The 7,352-nt window shown below is 36.4% G+C and overlaps 1 pseudogene; it reads left to right on the top strand.

Annotated features, from left to right (window-relative positions):
• The first annotated feature begins 2,358 nt into the window (after positions 1-2,358).
• Positions 2,359-2,483, top strand: LOC144317954 (U4 spliceosomal RNA; annotated as a pseudogene).
• The last annotated feature ends 4,869 nt before the right edge of the window (positions 2,484-7,352 follow it).

The following is a 7,352-nucleotide window of genomic DNA, read 5'->3' as shown; positions in this document are numbered from 1 at the left end:
AGGAATAAGAATTAAGACATGAAGCCTAGTTAGCTGCCTGATACACTATAAGCACTTGGAAATATTTATTTTGAAAAAATAAGAGATGAACCCAAATTTTATTTTTATGCAAATATATTTTGTAAAATAATATTTACATGAAAATATTTTCCTTGTCTTTGCTATTCTACCCAAAAGTTTCAGGTGCCTAACAAAGTGTTCTATATGGGTGGGCATATTTGCTGACAATATTCTGGAAGCAACTGAAATATCTTAATAATAAAGACAAAGGCATATTTTTGTCTTTAATTTATATAAACAATTGCTTCTTTTATCCTTCTTGATTTATGTAGCATAAATTTGAACTCTAGACTCTTCCTTTTTTGTCAGTATACAATCTAATTATGCATTCAGTCCATACCCTCAATACCCAGCTTTCTCTTAGTAACCTTGATGGGTCATATGGTCAACCCTGGTTTTGTTTGTATACTTATCTTCAAAAAGACTAGATGAATGGATAAAGAAGATGTGGTTTATGTATACAATGGAATATTACTCAGCTATTAGAAATGACAAATACCCACCATTTGCTTCAACGTGGATGGAACTGGAGGGTATTATGCTGAGTGAAGTAAGTCAGTCGGAGAAGGACAAACATTATATGTTCTCATTCATTTGGGGAATATAAATAATAGTGGAAGGGAGAAGAAATGTGTGGGAAATATCAGAAAGGGAGACAGAACGTAAAGACTGCTAACTCTGGGAAACGAACTAGGGGTGGTAGAAGGGGAGGAGGGCGGGGGGTGGGAGTGAATGGGTGACGGGCACTGGGTGTTATTCTGTATGTTAGTAAATTGAACACCAATAAAAAATAAAAAAAAAATAGATCTGAGAACAGATTATTTAATTGATTTTTTACTTATAATCATCTTGCCACAAAGAAAAGTTGGGTGATTAAAGAATTTATTGCAATTCTTCAATAATTTCCTGATCATGTTATGTATTTGGGTGATCTAATTTGGGTGACTTTTTACACACTGGCAAAGAATAGAAATATAAAAATATCTAACTAAGAAAAGGAAAGCAATAGTAGATTGTAGCTATAGTGGAGCTTTGCAAAGATGGGGGGAAAATCTTATCTCACAGGTAGACAAAGCTGCTGGTTCATGTAAGGACAAGGAATTTGAATCTTATCATATTTTGTTATGGCTGCAAAAAGCTTCAATGACCTCCAGAAACAGCCCTATCTTTCTGTGAAGAGCTCTTATTTCAGGGGAATTCTACTCAGAGCTTTACTACTGCTTCTCTGAGGGATCATGCTTAAGTCATTCAATTTCTTCACGTGTTAAAGTTAGTAATAACTCTTTCTTAGTCACCTGAGAGAATGCATTAGAGTATCAGTTACATGGTTTCCTTAAGTAGTTTCTTGCTCCTAGAGAAAATCCCCCACAAAGACAAGGACTTGAAATATTGAGTATAAATACCATATAAAACATCTGCTGCAGCATTTGAAACCACTCCATCAATAATTTAAAAAAGCAATGCCATCTACATAATGGGTCAACAGCATTTGAGAAACAAACAAACAAAAAGGTAAGGAGGGAAGAATGCTTTTGAATTTAATTATGTTGAAAAGTTGACTCATTTCTTCGTAACTGTCACAGGACAAAAAAGTGAAAGGCTGAGAATTACATGCAAAACTGAGAAGAATTGAATCTGAGATGTCTGATTTTGATTTGGCTAGCCCATGCTGCTGTACAAAAATAGCCCTGGGCATTAATCTGTCAGGTCCATTATTATGCCTATTTCTGAGATTTATACATTGGTTTATGGTAGCAATAGACATTTATTGAGTGCTGATCACCTGCCAAGCTCAGTGCTGCACACCTTAGTAGCGATGGTCCCAACCCAGTGGGTTTTCAATCTAATAAGACAGGCAAGGCAATTAAGACACAGACTCAGAGGAAGAAAATGAGTAATGCATGCAGAGGAAACAGAACAGCTTTCCTTTCCTTTGCTACACCTTGTGTAGCCCACTGTGGTGTCTTTGTTCAAGGAAGCTAAAGAAGTACTTTATAGACCAAGAGAGTGTGAAGATGGATGTCAGCAGCATGCTCAGATCACCTGTTCACTTTGGATGTTTTGACATTGATGCGAGTAGCAGATTTTCAGATGCTTTACTGGTCCAATGCAGTTCCTTATATGAGTTATTTTCTTATCCTCTTTGTTGTCTCATACCTCATTTTATTCTCATGCATAGCTAGCCATCATTACCTTCTTTCTCCACCACAATTATTTAATGTCTCCCTTTGAAATACCTTAATGGCATCTCCTTCCCTCATTCTGGGTAATGTAGCATCTTCATCAAAAACAGTTACCAGCTTTGCTCAGTGGCAGTATCAGAGCCAATGAGGTTTATCCGAAGTGCGATTATTGCTAATTTAAAAACACTTATCAAAACTCCCCACACACTTGATAATGAACTTAGTGAATTATACAGGTATTATCCCTGGCCCTCAACTCACATAAAATCTAAGACAAAAAATACTGAGCCATTCATAGAATGTACAGTTTTAATAATTATCATTGAACAAATACATTCATTAAATATTATGCTTACAAAGGTTTAAGTAAGTTCAAAGGAGCTATAAGTGAAAATAGAAGTATGGACATCACATATTCTTTATAATGTGAAAATTATGGTAATTAGGTCTCATTTTCCTTAATTATTAGGATGTATTATATTATCCTACATCATTGGTACATGAGCAGAGAAATGCAACTTGCTTTATATTAAAGCATAAACTTCAGTATGAAAACTTTCTTCACTAGCTGAAGACTGTTAGTAATACTTTCAACCCAAGTAGACCTCTCATTTAGTTCAAAAACAAAGACAACCTTTTATAAATGCATTTCAGTAGTGTTATTTTTTTCATAAAACCACGTTTATTCATTGTCACTCATTGTCATTCTTTTTAAATATTAAAGTATCCTTTTCCCAAATAGATTATTATTTTTTTATTTCTCACTCAGCAAAATAAAGTGTTTGCAGTCCTATACTGTTCCTTCCCTTTTTTAAAATTTTAATTCCAGAGTAGTTAACATACAGTTATATTAGTTTTGGGTGTACAATATAGTGATTCTACAATTCGAGATATTGCTTGCTGTTCATCAAGATAACTGTATTTTTTTAAGATCTTATTTATTCATTCATGATAGACATAGAGAGAGAGAGAGAGGCAGAGACACAGGCAGAGGGAGAAGCCGACTCCACGCAGGGAGCCGGATGCGGGACTCGATCCCGGGACTCCAGGATCGCGCCCTGAGCCAAAGGCAGGCGCCAAACCACTGAGCCACCCAGGGATCCCCAAGATAACTGTGTTCTTAATCTCCACCTCTTTCACCCATATCCCCACTTAATTCCCTTCTGGCAACTACCTGATAGTTCTCTATCAGTAGTTTTATTTAAAAAATAAAAGAGATCATAACTATTAGCCCATACAAAGAAGAAACACGTATCTCAAAGCATTTCAACCAGAAGCCAGTGTAGGCAAACATAGACTTTCAGGAGAGCAACTAATAATCCATAGAGTTCCAGACCACTAAATGAGTTTCCGGTGATTACAAGACACTTGTATTCTCTGCAATATCCCAAATATAAGATGTATCACTGTGCACTACTATAGAACTGCAAAGAGAAAGTTCTTGCCCTCAAAGGACTTATAGTTAAATTGAGAGGGAAAAAAACCCTGAACACATCAAAAAATAACCTGAAATCTAAATAAATGATGAATCAATGAGACCAATGTGTATATACAGTAACACTGATGGTATGTTGTGTTTTGGTAGGTTCCAAAACAATCCCAACTTTGGGCTTTTCAGAGTTTTAAATTTAATTTTTGACCTCAGATGCATAAACTAGAGAATTGGTCATAAAATACGCTCATCATTGGCCCATGCACAGGCTGCTTCTATTTAATGGATTGAGAAATTAATATTTGATAGAAAAAATCGAAGGTCTTTTGCAAGCAAGTCAAAGAGGGTTTTAGGGACAAGAGTGATCCAAGGCCTATTAAAATAGCGATGGCTACTATTAGACCATATTATTCACAAGTACCCATGACAAGTTTGCACAGAGAACCAAGGTGAAGAAATATATTTAGAAGAGAGAGACGGACGGGAGATGCACACACATACACACACACACATACACACAATAAATTTTGGATTACTCGGTGTAGCTAATTACAGCTCTACATTTATATCAGATGCTAAATCTCTTGTGGTGCCCTTATCCTTAACTGCATAATGCAGGGCTCTTCTTCAGCTAGAAGTTGTTCTTCTTCAACTCACTACCCAGAAAGTGTTGTGGTCTTAACTTATAAGCATTCACTGAAGGAGAAAGCATTCTATTGTGAGAGGTAAACAACTGTGGGGCTAATGTGAAATGCACGTCTTGCTGATATTAGTTCAAGGCTGCCATGGCCTCTGGAGGCCTGTCCCACGTGGTGATAATTAACTTTTAATGTAAGCCTGGAGGGCAAAACACTTAAGAGTTATCCAGTTTTCTCCAACAGAATGAATAGGTAAATGCTAACATATGTTTATCAATAGCTGATGTACTTAGTCATTATTAGAAGGGGGAAAAAAAAGCCTTGCTTGCCAACATGTTTGTTCTCCTATTTCTCTCAATCCAGTATTATAGAGAATTGAGTGACTAATGTTTAGAAACATGTAGCGAGGTCATTGAATCTTAGAGATTAGTTGGATAACAGCAAATATGAGTCATGCCTCTTGCCACTCCCATTTCTGTGTTGATTTTTGTCTGGCATTGTTAATTCATCACAGATATTTTTTTTAATTGACTCTGGACTCTGCTTTAGAAGCCGTCTTAATAAAGCATTTAGACTAGACACTTAGGTTCAATGCAACATACTTGTTATGCCAGTATTAGACTATAAATTGAAGTACAGGAACTATGGCTTCTTTGCCTTGTTTATTGGTTTGTCCACAACTTAAACTCATCCCATTGAACGTGCTTAGTAATACTTGTTGAGTAAATAAAACATAAGAGATCTAAATAAGCATTTTGCATAATGTAGATGATATCTAATAGATACATACATACATACATACATATGTACATATGGATACATGTTGCAATTCAGGAAACTAACCTTCATATATTAAGTAATGTTTTTAACAATTGAAGGAATTCAGTCTTCTGTTCAATTGCTAAGAATTTTATTTTTCTAAGACACTTTTTTGTCTCAAATAAATGTAAGTGCAAATTCTGTAAAATTAAATGAGGACAATATTTCTACTTCATTTACTGGTAAAACTCAGAACTATACAAAAATTACCTATCATAAGGTGGAGTCACAGTTTCAGAAAAAAAAGGTTCTAACCAGTCCTCCTAAAGCTCCGAGCTCATTTTGAGAAATGGAAGCACACTGAGAGGTCTATAGGAAGTGCCTCTAGGTAGATAAATTTCTGTGGGTCTAAAGGCAAACATCAGGTATTTGACATGGGGCTGCAGATAGAAAGAAGAGCTGCTGGCAGAGTAGGAAAAAGAGATAAGCTACAAGCCACCAGGCACTTCTTCATCTGTCCTCCTGGAATAATGGCTATGCTTCACTTCTGCCTCCCAAATCTTGATCAAATCTTTTCATACCTGAAATCTTATTGGGAAGAAGATATAGGAAGCATAATTCGCAGTTTAACCACATTGGCAACAGAATAACCCAGCACAACCCAGCATGAGAACTGATAGGGTGCTGATATGAACTGACAATAAGGTAAGTTCTGCAAGGTCAGATTCTATCTCTATTTAGAATGTTGATTTTTTTTATCATGGACTTGTAGCAATTTTGTTTTTTTTAAGTATTAGATTAAAATATAGTTTATTTGTATTCTTGAATTTTGTAGTGTTTCCTTAAGTTGTACACCTGAAGTGGGTGCCTCAATTGTCTCACACTGGTTCTGACCATGGCAGTTGGTCATGGTTCTTTGACAGGTGGATGACTCTAACCTTTATTCTGGTGCCACTAGCACTTCAGCCAGCATTGTGATATTATATTTATCCATTATCTTTTACCACAGACATCAAAGTATCAAGAGGTGCCCAAGGGAAACATATGTAATCTCTATATATTCCTATCTTCCCTGATGTGGACTAGCAACCTGATTTCCCATTCATAGATCAACCAACCATCCCATTCAGTAAAATAACCCCCTTCTTTGAATACTAGATCACTACTATGAGGTCAGGTAGTAGTCTTAACTTCCAATTTAATGGAACCATTGCTATGTTCTCCCTTGGAATTTAAGACAACTAAACAACAACCCAAGGTTAAGGATAGGAAGCAAAAATTTTACTAGTGGATAATTTTTTAAAAGATTTATTTATTCATGAGAGACAGACGGAGAAGCAAGCTCCCTGCAGGGAGCCCAATGTGGGACTCAGTGCTGGACCCCAGGATCACACCTTGAGCTGAAGGCAGGTGCTAGGCTGCTGAGCCATCCAGGTGTCCCACTAGAGGATAATTAAATGTAACAGTGAGAGAAGACATTCCTATTTTCCATCCTTATCTCAAAGCCATAATTCCTCCCCATGAAAGAGTATCATATTGGTTACCGATTCATTTTGAAGGATATCTTCCTAGTCCTAAAAGATGTTGCCATCCAGCTAGTGCTATAACAGAGCCTTAATAGAAGCTATTTCACTATTTTATAAAGCTATTTGTTTTGAGGTATTGGGAAACATGTTACCATGGCCAGTGAACTCCATGAGCAGATCTAATTGATTGTAAAATCAGTTCTTGATCAAAAGTACTATTGTATGGAGATCTAATGAATAAGTCATTCTGTCTCTCCATGAATGATGCTTTGGGCAGAAGCCTTGTGGTCAGACATGGCAAATCAAAAAACCAGCATAAGGTCTATTCAAATAAGATCAAAGCACTGCTGGGGAGCCTGGGTGGCTCAGTCAGTTAAGCTCCCCACTCTTGATTTCAGCTCAGGTCATGATCTCAGAGTCATGAGATCAAGCTTTGCATTCAGTGGGGAATCTGCTTAAGATTGTCTCTCTTCCTCTCCTTTATATATATATATATATATATATTTTTTTTTTTTTTTTTTTTTTTTAAAGTGCTACCCTATCTGAGAAAAGTAGGCCAAAGTACTCCAATCACCATTCAGTAGCTGGCTATCCTTCCTCCTAGGAAATTCTGTATCTATTATTTTTTTCTGACTGCAAAGACCTTTGAAGGGTAATGGCTGCTACTTCACTTCTATCTCTCAAAACTCACTAATCTCTTTGGCCAACTCTAACCTGGAGCTTCACAGGCAAGAAAATTCCAGAAAACATACAC

The sequence above is a fragment of the Canis aureus genome, chromosome 7 (genome assembly GCF_053574225.1).
Source record: "Canis aureus isolate CA01 chromosome 7, VMU_Caureus_v.1.0, whole genome shotgun sequence".
Lineage (NCBI taxonomy): Eukaryota > Metazoa > Chordata > Mammalia > Carnivora > Canidae > Canis > Canis aureus.
This window is presented reverse-complemented; position numbering and strand designations above follow the sequence as displayed.